Source organism: Peromyscus leucopus, chromosome 3, assembly GCF_004664715.2.
Source record: "Peromyscus leucopus breed LL Stock chromosome 3, UCI_PerLeu_2.1, whole genome shotgun sequence".
In the NCBI taxonomy this organism is placed as follows: domain Eukaryota; kingdom Metazoa; phylum Chordata; class Mammalia; order Rodentia; family Cricetidae; genus Peromyscus; species Peromyscus leucopus.
This window is the reverse complement of record NC_051065.1, coordinates 116958922-116973986: the sequence shown is the minus strand read 5'-3', so window position 1 is coordinate 116973986 and position 15065 is coordinate 116958922. Positions and strand designations below refer to the sequence as shown.

Genomic DNA, 15065 nt, shown 5'->3' with positions numbered 1-15065 from the left:
GTCACAGCATTCACTACTATGCTCTCATATGTCTCTCCCCTCGTTCTTTCTACATGTACTCATTGGAATTCTCCTGTAAGGAAGAATTGTTACTTTCTGTGTTCATTTACCCGCTCCATTATTTCTTTTTATCAGCATGGAGACTATTTCACTGGAAGGGGGGCTGTCATATAGTATAGGTGGTCCCTGACTTAACAACAGTTTGACTTTATGACTGCATGGAAGCATTGCACCTTGGGTAAAAACCCTACTTTCCTATTTGTCTTTGGATCTTTCAAGCTGCAGAGCCTTCCTCTCTGGTGGTACTTGGTGGCAGCAGCAAGCATAGTCCCCAGTCTGGGAAACACAGTGTCAGGTGTCTCAGGTGAGGTAAGAGCACCTGCATCTTCTAATATTTTCAGTGAACCCACTGAAGTGAATCCCACGTAAGGCAGTAGGGCACTGTTCGTTCACTCTGTGTCCAAGTGTTCCAACTCTGGTCAGCTGAGCTCTTTCCCATTAGCTCCTGTGTCCTCTCAGTAAGAGACCCCTTTAAAACTGGTGTGTGTGTGTGTGTGTGTGTGTGTGTGTGTGTGTGTGTGTGTGTATGATGGTGAATGCATGTTTTTGTATGTGTGTGTGTGTGCCATGTGGAGGTCAGAGTTCAACTTTCAGGAGTCTGTTCTCTTTCCAGTGAGGGTTCCAGGGATTAAACTCCAATCATCAGTTCGGTGGCTTGAATGAGAATGGTCCCCAAAGCTCATATATTTGATGTTTGCTTCCCAGTTGGTGGACAATTTGGGAAGAAGTTGGAGGTGTGTCACCAGGGTGGGGTCTGAGGCTTCCCTCTCTCGGCCTCCAACTTGCAGATCAGGATGTAGCTCTCAGTTACTGCTCCAGCCCTGTGCCTGCTGCCGTACTTCCTGCCGTGGTGGTCCTGGACTCACCCTCTCAAACTGGAAGCACGCTCAATGAAATGCTTTCCTTTATAAGTCACCTTGGTCATCGTGTGGCTTCAAGACACTACGACAGTGGCTAAGACAATCGGCTTGCACAGCACGCCCTTTGCGCCGCTGAGCCTCCTCTCCAGGAACCCACTGTGTTTTCCGAGGCATGGTCTCTCACTTGGTCTGGAACTGCTCCTTCAGGTAGGCTGTCTGCCTAGGAGCCCCAGAGATCTTCTTGACTTTGGTCCACACACACTGATTTCTTATGTGGTCCTTATGCTTTACACAGGCTAAGCCATCTATCTACCCAGCCCTCTTTCTATTTGAAAAAAAAAAAATTTTTTTTTAAATCCTTATTTTCTGGTACCACATTGACACTCCAGACTCATCTTGTGTTTTCTCCCTTTTTTCTCTCTCTATTTCTTTCTTTCTTTCTTTCTTTCTTTCTTTCTTTCTTTCTTTCTTTCTTTCTTTCTTTCTTTCTTTCTTTCTTTTCTTTTCCCCTGGGACAGGGTTTCTCTGTGTAGAGTTGGCTGTCCTGGATCTCGCTGTATAGACCAGGCTGGCCTCGAACTGATAGAGATCCTCCTGTCTCTGCCTCCCCAGTGCTGGGGTTAAAGGTGTACACTACCACCACTACTCCATCTATGTTTCCTTACCCTAAGCTCTGGAATTAGTCTGCTGTGGGATGTCCTTCTGTATGCTGTGAATATAGGTTGCTCCCACTGGTTAATAAATAAGCTTCCCCAAGGAGCCCTATTGGAGGACAGTACTCAGAAGCTCAAATCTGAGTGTGAGGTATATCCATTCCCACCACTTCTGACCTCTCAGTCAACAGAACTATATGGACATGTACCAACCAAGGGATACATATCTAAAATAGTTCTTTTATATATATACACATACATAAAATGCACACACATACACATATTCCCAGTCTGGGATTATATTCAGCTAGGCTGGTTTCACATGTGCATGTGTATAATATGTGCCTATATAAATTTATGTGCACCATGTATGTGCAGGTGCCAGAGGGCATCAGATCCCCTGGAACAGGAGTTACAGGCAGTTTAAGGGTGCAGGGCTGAGTTCTGAGAAACTAGGTATGATCTCTGTAAATGATATTGGAAGTAGGACAGTAGTGGCCACACATTGCCACCAAGTGACAGTATGAGGCAGGACATGAACACCCACGGAGGGAAGGACAGGACAGAGCAGTTTGGCTGTAGCAGGAAACTATCTGTCTGGAAAATGCTGACTGTTCCCAGGAGAATTTGCTCGGGTTGTATTAGGACTTGCTCATACAAGGCAACAGATGACCCTAAGCCATCTGATGAGAAAGGCATGCAGGAGGGAGGGGTACGGGTGCAAGGAAGATGGCAAACAGGCCAGCACAATAACTCTTTTACCTGCTATCACTGCCACATTTATGTTTTGTGTTAATGCAAATATATCCAGACCCAAGCAGGCATGGTGGTGCACGCTTGTTATCCCAGCACTTGGGAGGCAGAGGCAGGGGGACCTCTGTGAGTTCTAGGCTAGCTTTCTCTACATAGTGACTTCCAGGACAGCCAGAGCTATGTAGGGAGGCTGTCTCAAACAACAAAACAAGAAATATCCAGACCCAGAGCACTGGTCTCAAAATGCCTGCAAGTTTAGGATGATTCTGGTGCATCTGAATGTCCTTGCACACATGAACAGAGGATCTGCACGTGTTATTGCTGCAAGCCGCAGGAAAATGTAATGGAACCCAGCTACTATCACAAAAGCTACTACTTGGAAAAGTCAAGGACTTTTCCAAACGTCAAGCCATGGCTTAAGAAGTCTTGGTGATATTTTAGCTTTTGTATATATATTAGCTGGTTCCTAAAATGATTTTCTTGTGTGCTTCCAAGAACAACTAACAGTGTATTTATCTAAAATAACTATCAAGCATCCAAGGTCAACCGATCTCCTGAACTAAGGTAACACCCTTGTGGAGACCGCATCTGAAATAAAGATTTCTTGTGCAATCTGAGACCCTCCTTTTCTATTACTAACATTATAGACTCCTAACTTCTTACCTAACTACTTCTAGAAATGTAGACTGAGCACATAGTTCCCCTTCTTGATACACTAACTGATCGATAGCTCTCAATTGACCTCCTCCTTTAACTACTCCATTCTCAGGTTATAAAAAAAGGTCACTGCCTGAGGAAAATTCTTACCTGCCTTTATGACCCTGCAGGAATTTAAGCCTGGTGACCTGGCTGGAGGGGGAGGATTGCTATGGCTTGGGTTTGTTTATACCTGAACACCTCAGAGACTTGAGGGGATTTAGAGGTATAAGGAGACAGAGAGGAAGACAGGAGTGAAGAACTTGAGGACAGGATAGAAGATGAGGAAGAGCCAGATGGGAAAGGACTAGATGGGTAAGAACAAGATGAGAAGGACCTAGATGAGGCAGAACTAAGATGAGAAAATTGATATAGAACTTAGAGGGGACAGCAGATAAAGGTAGAGACATTATCAGGCAAGAAAGGAACTAGGCTTGAGTACAGAACTATAGCTGTGTAGATAGGATTCTATCCCAGAGGAATAAAGTAGACGGACAAAGAGCTTGGTGTACTGAGATTCTTTTCCAAAAAATTGTTCTAACCGTTCATGGTTTCTCTTCTGAGCCCCTGGGAAGAACATTATTAAGGCTGGTCCTATAATAATATACAAGATATTATGAAAAGGAAAACAACCTAAATTCTTTTTTTTTTGTTTTATTTTTTAAATTTTATGTGTATGGATGTTTTCCTACATGTACATCTATACACCATGTGCATGCCTGGTACCCATGGAAACCAGAAGAGGACTTCAGAGCCCATGGAACTGGAGTTACAGACATTGTAAGCTGCAATTTGGGTGCTGGGAACTGAACGCAGGTCCTTTGGAAGAGCAACAAGTGCTCTAAGCTACTGAGCCATCTCCCCAGTCCTCAACAACCTACTTTCTTTCTTTCTTTCTTTCTTTCTTTCTTTCTTTCTTTCTTTCTTTCTTTCTTTCTTTCTTTCTTTCTTTTTTTTTTTTTTTTGGTTTTTCGAGACAAGGTTTCTCCATGTAGTTTTGGTGACTGTCCTGAATCTCGCTTTGTAGACCAGGCTGGCCTTGAACTCACAGAGATCCGCCTGCCTCTGCCTCCTGAGTGCTGGGACTAAAGGCGTGCACGACCACCATTGCCCAACGATAACCTACATTGTTAATACACAATTCCATGCCTCATGTTATAAAACTGTACAAACAACTCAGCAGTTGACAGCGTAAGAAGTAGACTTTGAGCTAAACATGATTGTATGTGCTTATAACTCCGGGTTTAGGGACGATCTCAAGTTCATTCAGGGTCATTCTGAGTGACATAGCAAATTCAAGGCCAGCCTGAGCTACACAGCGAGACCCTGCTTCAAAACCCAAGGGCTAAGGATGAGGATGCAATCAGAGGTAAAGAATTTGCCCAGAACACAGGTTCTGGGTTTAATCTTTGATCCCAGCACTGCCAACAGCGACACTACTACAGCTAGCAATGTGTTCCCTGCCAGCACTTACCCTGCCACACCACCATTCCACAGCCCGCAGCCCACAGCCCACAGCCCGCAGCCCCGCAGCCCACAGCCCGCAGCCCCGCAGCCAACAGCCCACAGCCCCGCAGCCCCACAGCCCCGCAGCCAGGCAGCCCACAGCCACACCACCATTCCACAGCCCACAGCCCACAGCCCACAGCCCCGCAGCCCCGCAGCCTCGCAGCCCCGCAGCCAACAGCCCACAGCCCCGCAGCCCCGCAGCCCCGCAGCCCCGCAGCCCACAGCCCCGCAGCCCGCAGCCCACAGCCCCGCAGCCCACAGCCCCGCAGCCCCGCAGCCCCACAGCCCACAGCCCCGCAGCCCCACAGCCCCGCAGCCCACAGCCCCGCAGCCCACAGCCCCGCAGCCCACAGCCCCGCAGCCAACAGCCCGCAGCCCCGCAGCCCACAGCCCCGCAGCCCACAGCCCTGCAGCCCACAGCCCCGCAGCCAACAGCCCGCAGCCCCGCAGCCCACAGCCCCTCTGTCCACAGCCCCGCAGCCCACAGCCCCGCAGCCCCGCAGCCCCTCTGCTCTCTGCATGATGAACCAACATAATCGTTCAGTGTAGACACGATATTGTCTCCGCGTCTGCCCACAGGTGGCATGGCCGGGAAGGCAGGTCTCAACTCAATATGGCCTCTTCAGAGACCACCATTTTCATTTCTCTCAAAATTCTTCCTTTCTCCAATTTTTTTTTTTTTTTTTTTTTTTCTGTTTTTGTTTTTTGGAGACAGGGTCTCTCTGTGTAGCTTTGGAGCCTGTCTTGTAACTCGCTCTGTAGCCCAGGCTGTACCTAAATGCACAGAGATCTGCCTGCCTCTGCCTCCTGAGTGCTGGGATTAAAGGCGCACACCCAGCCTTTCTCCAGTTTTTTAATGACTACTTGAAACTAACTCACGCTGTAATGAGTGAATGAATTAGTTAATTTTGAGACCGCGTCCATTATGTAGCTTCAACTATCCTAGAATTCACTATGTAGACCAGGTCAGCCTTGAACTCACAAGTGATGAGCTTGTGTCTACCTCCTGAGTACTAGATTAAAGGTCAGGCACATGGAGATTCAGTAAGTATTGTTGAATGAATGACAACTGTGTACATAAACGTGTGTGTGTGTGTGTGTGTGTGTGTGTGTGTGTGTATACACATACACATAAATATACCTACATATATACATACTTATGGATGTTTTAAATAACAATGAAATCAAAGTTTCCATTTCTCTGATTTGACTTTCAGGTATTTTTCCTTCATTTTATATGTGCAGAGAGTAAAGAACTTTCTGTTTGAAGCTGTGTATGCCTAATCACTCCTTTTAGAGTTGTTGAAAGAATTTAAGTGGAGAGAGTAATATGGGAGCATTAGTTCCATATAATCCGTTCCAGCTTAAAACATAAATACATATTGGAAATTGTCACAAAAACATGCAGTGGTGTGTATATGTGTGTGGTCAAATATAACCCAGCCCTTGGGTTTGTTTTGTTTTGTCTTCCCCATAAAGGGTTTTATTATGTAGCTCAGGCTGGCTTTTAATTTGCTAGGTAGCTCAGAACAGTCCCAGATGAACTTATGACCCTGCCTCCACCTCCCCAGGGCTGGGACTATGTGTGTGTAGAGGCTGAGAGGGCAGCACTGAGCGTCCTCCTCTACCGCTCTCCATCCTGTTTTGGAGACAGTCTCTCACTGAGCCTGGAGCTTACCAGCAGGTCAGTGAACCCCTGGGATCTGCCAGTTTCTGCCCTCCCAGCAGCAGTGAGGGAGTTGGGGACCCAAAGTCAAGTCTTCATGCTTGTGCCCACCTTACCCACTGAGCCATCTCCCAGCCCCAATAAACGTTTGTTCTTGGCTCAATAGTGTTCCATCATTTAACTGTTTTGATTTGAGATTTTAAGGTTGTTCATTAAATGATTAGCCTAAAATGGGGTGGTAAAAGTAAACCATAAATGAAGTTTTTATTGTTACTACTACTGTGCCCCTTGTGGAATTACAAATAGCTACACATTCATTCCCAAGGTATGTTGAAGGACAGGCTGCTAGCCATTTTGCAGGGGTTTTCACTAGTGAAGTGGGATCTTCTGATGTGGTCATCTTGGCAGACAAGATTCAGACCACCTCTGCACCAGGCAACTCTAGGACAGCTTTGTTCGGGACGGGCTCCCTAAAACCCTGCCTCATCGAACTTTTGCTTGGTCTTTGATTTCATCATCTCAGCTGTTTTGGCCAACTGTTGGGTCTGCAGCCCATTTTCCACACAGCTTTCGTAACTGGAGGGATCAGGTTTCTCTGGCATGTTCTGTGATAATGGCTTTCTCAGATCTTCCATCTGTTCCCACGTTCCCAGTTGCTTCTGCCCCTTATCAGGTGTTGCTATTCTAGCCAGCAACTTACCCTTTCCTTACTGGTATCCCACTGGCCACGGCAACTGCGGTTTAAAGCTGAATGTCTTGGGCAGATGGTGACTCCCCAGAGCACCGGCTCTCTGCCCAAGTTGCTGAAAAGCTAAGAACTGGGTCACAAGGAGCTGCAGGTCTGGAGTAGAATCAAACTGAGTTTTAAAGGCTTCCCTCTCTGTCAACTTGAGAACCAAATCCAGCCAATATTTCTGGGTTAAAGGTTGGGGACTTTATTAAGTGTTTTATCTTTAAATCCTCTGCCAGCATTTGAAGATATTGTTAAAGTTTCCCCAAGCATTTTCTAGAACAAGGTGTAGCCCAGGTGGGCCAGAAGCTAGGAGTCTTCCCACTTCCTTCCCCCAAATTCTGGGATTTCTGTGTGCCACTACACCCAACTCTGAAGGTTTTGAAATAAGACTATTCATCCATATGTCTTTCTGCCCATCATGCATCCATCTACCCACCTACCCATCTCCACCCAACCCACCCCTCCATCTCTCCAAATAGTATTAGGAACTGTTTCCTGTTAACATGCATACGTATTACTCTAGAAAACCAAAGATCTCAACACTGACCTTATATATCCACGAGGCAAACAACAACCAAACAGCAACAAAACAAAAACCAAGTGAACTGCACACAGCCTGGCTCTGAGGGTCTTAGGTTGGGGAAAGCGGGGAAGGGCAGTCAGAGACACAGCAGCCCACCTGGTGAGCTGAGCAGTGAGAAACTCTCACACTGAATTCCTGCAACCAATGCAAAGCTCAGGGGAGTCACCCAAAGGGGCCGTCCTGGAACACTTTGGGAATGCTTCCTACAAATGCAGGAGGAAATGCCTCAGGGAGCAGAGCAAAATAAAGATGCTATAGGAGAAGTTGGGCTCCTATGTAGAACCTCAAATAGAAATGATTAAAATTGCCAGAACAGCCATGTTCTTATTTGCAAAGAGGATATAAATGGGCTCATGCCACAAAGAATTAATGATAGCATCAACCTAAAGGTCCTGCGAGACCTGGTATGTGCAGTGAACAGTGGCTCTTTAGTCACCTACCACCATACATCCCTCTTCGTTGGTATGTCCAAAGATTATTATGTCTTCCGCCTCTTCCTCTTCCTCCTTCTCCTTCTTTTCTTCTTCCTTCTCCTCCTCCTCCCCTCCTCCTCCTTTTTGTGTGTGTATAATAAGCATGATCGCCTGAGTTCAAATCCCCAGGACCAAGGGGAAAAGGTGGGTATGCTATGCATGCAATTGGATAGAAAGATCCCTGGGGCTTATTAGCCACCAGCTCGGCTCCTGGTCAGTGAAAGATGAGAGTTATAGAGCAGGATACCCAATGTCCTTCTCTGTGTGTGTTCTCCACACACATGCATCAGCATGCACACCTGCACACCTGCACATTCACACACACACACACACACACACACACACACACACACACAAAGGCTCTGTACTATGTATGTCTGTGGGCAAACACACCACAGCATATAGAAATCAGAGAACAGCTTATGGGAGTCAGTTCTCCCTTCTGCTATAGGGGTTGATCTCAGGCCTTTGGGCTCAGGAACAAGCACCTGTACTTGCCCGCCATTTTGCCATTTTCTTTGTATTTTTAAATTCTCTTGTGCCATTCCAGCTCCTTTATGGTTGTTTTTGTGGCATATCTTCTTCTGTCCTTTAAGATCTATCCTTCCTGTCTATTTAAACTTCCTGCAGATAACACATGAGTAGACCATATTTATCAACTAAGGACAACTTGTAAGAATTGATTCTCTCCATATATCATGTGAATCCCAGGAACTAAATTCAGGTCACGAGGCTTGGTGGCAAGTAAGCCATCTCACTGGCTCCATCTCTGCCTTTTGATTTTATTCTTTTCTCCATTTACATTTAGTGTTATGTGTATAAGGAATTTATGCAAACCATTTTGCTTTTCATTTTTCAAAAATAATTTAGTCATTTTTATTTTGCGTGCATTGATTTTTGCCTGAATGTATGTCTGAGTGAGGGTGTCAGGTCTTGGAATTACAGCCTGCCATGTGGGTGCTGGGAACTGAACCCAGGTCCTCTGGAAGAGCAGTCAGTGCTCTTAACTGCTGAGCTATCTATCTCTCCAGCTCCCTCTTTTCATTTTTTTTTATATTGAGAATTTTCCAATATAGAATGTTAATTTTTTTTTTCAATATTTTTAGAGTTTAATGGGACACAAATTGCCCCACAATCTGATTCACTGAGGTTTTGAGGCCAAGAGTGTTAAGCTCATCCGGACACTAACAGGGTACTATTTAGTTATTATTGGAGGGGTACTTCTGTTTGCATATGGAGGTTCTAGAGCAACTCTGAGGTGTCAGTTCTCTCCTTCCATCTGTGGGGTTCCAAGAATCAGACTCAGGTTGCCAGACTTTGTCAGCAGACACTTACATACATCTCCCCTTACCTAAGAAAGCTGCTGGGGCTGAAGAGATGGCTCAGTGGTTAAGAGCACTGGCTGTTCTTCTAGAGGTCCTGAGTTCAATTCCCAGCAACCACATGGTGGCTCACAACCATCTGTAATCAGATCTGGTGCCCTCTTCTGGCCTGCAGGTGTATATGCAGACAGAACACTATAAATAAATAAATCTTGGAAAAAAAAAAGAAAAAAGAAAGAAAGCTGCTGTTTTTGTTGCTTGTGGAATTTAGCTTCTTTAAGACAATAACTGTAGATGTAAGAGATGCTGATGGCTTGGCCCCTCCCTTTGTTCTTGAGAAACTTGAACTGAGTTTCCATCACAGTGGGCTGGAAGGGGAGGGGAGAAGTGTGTCATGCAGTCTTCTTATCAAGTTTTATTAAACAACTATTTACCCCCAGATAATTTAGACAGTTATCTAGAAAACAACATCCACCAGTTCTGCTTGCTTCACTGGGATGCAATTTCCCAGAGTTCCCCATTCCACCATTTTGGATGTCACTGCCTTGGAGATATATATATATATATATATTGACATGGGGTCTCTTTACATAGCCCTGGCTGTCCTGGAATTTTCTATGTAAACCAGGCTGGCCTTGGACTCACAGAAATCCACCTGCCTCTGCCTCCCAAGTGTTGAGTGGCAAGTTCTTTAGATGCTGCCGTTATTAAGCTTGTAGAATTAGGAATGCAGGGGTCTTGAGCAATCTTTAGGCTCACCAAATGAGGCTTGCAAAGACCTAGAGACAACAGATGAGTCCTGATGACATCGTGTGAGCCCCTGGATCTACCTATGCTTAGAATTAGCCCTTTCATCTGGCCTTCTCTGGTGAACCAATCAAGTAATTTCTTCTTTGTTTAGCAAAAGTAATAGCTTTTTTTTTTTTTATGGCTGTGATAAAATACCGTGATCAAAAGCAACTTATGGAAGAAGGAGTTGATTTTGGCTTATAGTTCCAGAGAGATAAGAGTCTATCCATGGCAGGGACACATTGCAGCAAGAAGCAGCCATGGCAGCAGGAGCAGGAAGCTGAGAGCTCACTTCCTCGATCAAAGCAGAAAGCAGAATGAACAGGAAGTAGGGAAAGATTAGAAAGACTCAAAACCCGCCCCCAGTGACATACTTCCTCCAGCAAGGCCCTACCACTTAACCCTCCCTAAATAGTGCCACCAAGTGTTCAAATATATAAGCCAATGTAGGGGGGACACTTCTCACTCAAACTATTACAGCAGAGCTAGGTATCTCCCACATGTAACCAAGAGTTAGAATTAATATTCTGACTGTCAAATCTTTAGTAGTATGCAAATAAATGATAATACTGTAGAAAGTTTCTTCATGGTTTGTTCACATTTCACATGACCATTTTGCTAGTGAGGCTCATGTCAGAGCTTCTGTGACCTCTGGTTGCTTGGTAAGATTGCAAACATCACCCAAGGTGAATCCAATGTCCCTCTTAGTGAGGGCATTTAATATATTCTTACACATTTGTCAATGTGTGTTCATAGCCATAGGACTGGTTCCCAGGGTGTCTCAATGTTAATTGCTAATGCTGAGGTGTGACATCAAGAATAACAGAGGTCTGACCATAAGTTTAAAAAGTTCAAACAAATCTAATAAGACACCCTTTCCCATTAGCCTACAACTAACTCATTAGAATGCCCGTAACCACATAGATTCCTACATATTGGAACCAGTTACAGGCCCTTTAGCAAGCTATAAATGGAAAATGGAAATGTGATATGCCCTCCAATGTGATATAGAAAACACAGGTAATGTAAGACTTGTGTTTATTTGGAATATTTTTAAAATGAGGCAAGTTACTGGGTGGTTTGGAGGCAGACTGCGCTCAGGATAAATTGCAGACAGGTCTGAGAGCAATTTCATCCTAACTCCTGCCATGAATGCAGATGCTTGCGGCAAGCAATGGCAGTATGAACTGAAGTTCCCTGCAAAACCCACATCTGTGCTAAAGATTCTGCAGACCGAGGGAGTGATTAGAGCCTCTAGTTGTGGAGAGTTGGAACACTGTATCAGAGTCATTATCTTGGGTCACCATGAACACCCTTAATTGCTATTCATCACCCACCTCTGTATCTGGCCTAACATCCCTTTGAATATCAGGTAAAATCTTTGGCATGCTTAACTCGTCTATAACTAGCTTCCAAGAATCCAAAGCAAAGAATATTACCAGGTAGCATCTGAAACCCATCACAGAGACTTCCCTGCTGTATGTACTGTAACCTGTCACCTGTCCGCTTGATGTTCCCGCCTTGCTCTAGGGCTGCATTTTGTTATGTGACTATAAAAAGTTGTTTAACTGCTTCCACCCCATTCAGAGCATCCTGAGTTCAGGGGGCATCATCACAAATAGTTCGCTCAGGATAAACTATCTCTTATTCCCTTTGGAGTAAGAGCTGCATTTTGCCTTGATACGGCACCACCAGTAAAGACATCAGATGTTGTTGTAACTAGGACCATATCAACTAAAACTCAGTGAAATCCTTTCTCCCTGCATAAAATTTGAATAGCATGTTCCTACCACACTAGGTACTAGTTGCCAATCAAGTTTCTGAACAGCTTGCCCTTCAGTTACCTCTGCTCTATCCTAAATACTACTAGGAGAGAGAGAGAGAGAGAGAGAGAGAGAGAGAGAGAGAGAGAGAGAGAGAGAGAGAGAGAGAGAGAGAGAGAGAGAGAGAGAGAGAGAGAGAAATATACACTATTTAAAAAAGGTCTCTACTGAGTGTCTTGGGGGAGATGCCAACTGTATTAGTTATGTTTCTCGTGGTTGTGACTAAACACCCAATGAAAGAAACTGAAAGAAGGAAGGGTTAGTTTTGGCTCACAGTTTGAGGAGATGCAGTCCATGGTGGTGAGAAAGCCATGGCAGCAAGAAGCTCAAAACAAAGGGTCATACCACATCTACAGTCAGGAAGCAGAGAACAGGCAGAATGTGGAGCCAGGCTGAAAACCCACCAGGTCCACCCCCTGTCCTCACTGCCTCTAGCACAGATCCACCCACTAGCTCCATGACCTTCGAAAATAGCATGTTCAGCCGGAGACCAAGAGTCTAAACACGTAAGACTATGGGGGCCATTTCATCCAAACCGAGGCACTGATGGTGTTGAAGATGGCTAACTACAGTTCTCCCCTAGTGAGACATCTGCTAGGATGCTTGCATTACAGGGTCCATTTTCCATGTGCAGCCTTAGCAGATTCACTTCATAGAGGGGGCTTACGTGGGAAATATGATTTTGACTTTCAAACTACCCCGAAGATCCATATAGCTCAACAATGCTCCCCAAAGCCATGCTCATAATCTGCCATTATGCTGTAGGACTTGGGAGAAGTTAAATGTCCTGTCAACCACAATCTCTCTTTATTATTTTTAAGAAGGGCTGCCTTCCATTACTAGAAGCAGATAAGCAACACTAACACCCATTTGTCATTCAAAACAGACAGCTCACTTAGCTGGAGTGAATCATACTCATCCTGTAGAGAGCTTGGTTTTTGTTGTTATTTTAATAGGGTCATAAAATCACAATTCAAGGGCAGGGAAAATTCAAATGTGTTTCCATTGAGTTGCTCAAATCTTGGATAGGTTTGGGAGACAATTTCCTAACAGTATCTTTGGCTTCCTAATACACCCTTTTACCTTAAATAGAGACATCATTTCTCACCTCAAATGGTAATTGCTGTGCATATCACCATTCTAGAGATTTTAGCTCCACTTTTAAGCAGTCATTCCTTACCCAGGTTTTCATACAAATAACTCATCTCACAAGATGTAGACAGGTCTGCATGTGGTAGAAACATGTCATTTAATTAAATGGTACCTGAGGCTGTTGAGGTGGCTTAGTACTTGAAAGTGTAGACTGCTCTGTGGAGGACCTGAGCTCAGTTCCCAGCACCCATGTCAGGTGGCTCCCTGCTGCCTGTCACTCCAGCTCCCGGGGATCCAATGTCCTCTCCTAGCCTCTGTGGGCACTTGCAAACATGTGGTATATACATACACAAATTAAAAAAATACATTTTTTAAAAGATTTATTTATTTATTATGTATACAGTGTTCTGTTTGTATGTATGTCTGCACACCAGAAGAGGGCACCAGATCTCATTATAGATGGTTGTGAGCCACCATGTGGTTGCTGGGAATTGAACTTGGGACCTCTGGAAGAACAGTCAGTGCTTTTAACCTCTGAGCCATCTCTCCAGCCCCCCAAAAATAATTTTTTTAAAAATAAAATAAGTGGCAATCCTAGGCAGCAGACTAGTAGTAGCCATCCATCCAAGCCATGCCCTTCTCACTGATTTCTATGTTGGAAATGCTAAATTCACCATTTAGAGTTTCCAAACCAACAGATGGGGAAGCACACCCACCTTGGACCGCCCTAGACACTTCAACATCAAACACCATGCCACTTCTTTACCCAATTGTTGGTCCTGAGGTTTTCCTCCTCTCTATACAATCTCACCATCCATTTCTTAGATTGAGCTATATGAGAAATGTGTGGTCTGAATGATTAGATATTGACAATTTTAATTGAATCACCCCAAACCTGGCTGAAATCCTTTTTACCTTTCCCAACCTCCCATTTCAACTCCAACAAGAGCTGGGAAATCCATTTGTCAAGTGGGTCTCAAATCCATCACAAATGTTTGTCCTCATCAAAACACAAACCAGGCCATCCAGTTTCCATACTCGATCATGCAATGGTTTCCCACTGCCTTTAAACAGAGAGCAGACATCTGTGTCATGGGACTTTCAGAGCCTGCAGTTCCAGCCCTGCTGGTATCTTCGACCCCATCTCTCTCTCTGTTCTAGTTCCATGGACCTTTATTTTGGGAAACATGCCTCTTCCCAGATCAGGGCCTCTGCACACACTAGTGTTGCCTGGACATGCTCTCGCTCTCGCTCTCTCTCGATCTCTGGACTCCTAAATCTTTGTCATCCAGTAACCTTACTTCATTTTCGTCTTGCCACAAATGGTCTCTAAGATCTCCTCCAGGATACATTGGGATTGTATATGACATATATCCATGGCGCTTTTTCTCTGCCTTGGTTCCAGTTAGACTTAAGGTCTAGGGAGCAAGACCATGGTCAATGTCTATGAAAGGCATGGCTCCCTCAGATACTAAGGCTGTAATTCAGAGCTCAATTCCCTCCCAGTTCAATGCCTCAGTCTTGATGTATTCAAGGCCTTTCATATTCCCTCTATTGCTTTTTCTTCTTCCTCCCTCCTCCTCTTTTCTGTGGTACCAGGAATGGAACCCTGCCAGGGCCTAGTGCATGGTAGGCAAATGCTCTCACTGAGCTATAGCCCCAGCCTACACTAAAGATTTTTTTAAAAAACATAACAAAAATATTCAGTTAAAAAATTCAAAACTGAAAGGCTAAACCAGACTCTGAACCCTTTATGAATTTCTGGGCACATCTAGCAGTGGTTATTGTTGTTTGAGAAATGCCAACAGAAGCTAACACTGACCAAGTTCTACGAGCCATGCACAAGGAGGAAACTGAGGCTGAGGTTCACAAGCTAGTAAATAGTGAAGCCACAGTCCCACAGTCCCTTGTTTAAGGCATGCTTTGGTTGCTCTCAGACCCAAAATCTTGAGGGAAGAGCCTTCTAGATCCTCTGTCTGCAGACAGCAGGCTGAGAGTATCAACGCTAGAACTGAGGGGGGCACTTTTATTCCCCTGCAGTAAGGGTCTCTAA

At 44.8% G+C, this 15065-nt stretch overlaps 1 protein-coding gene across 1 annotated transcript in view; it reads right to left on the bottom strand.

The window, feature by feature from the left end:
- Positions 1–15065, bottom strand: part of Gxylt2 (glucoside xylosyltransferase 2) — a 71778-nt gene that overhangs the window by 31305 nt on the left and 25408 nt on the right. The gene's annotated exons all lie outside the window — the stretch shown is intronic.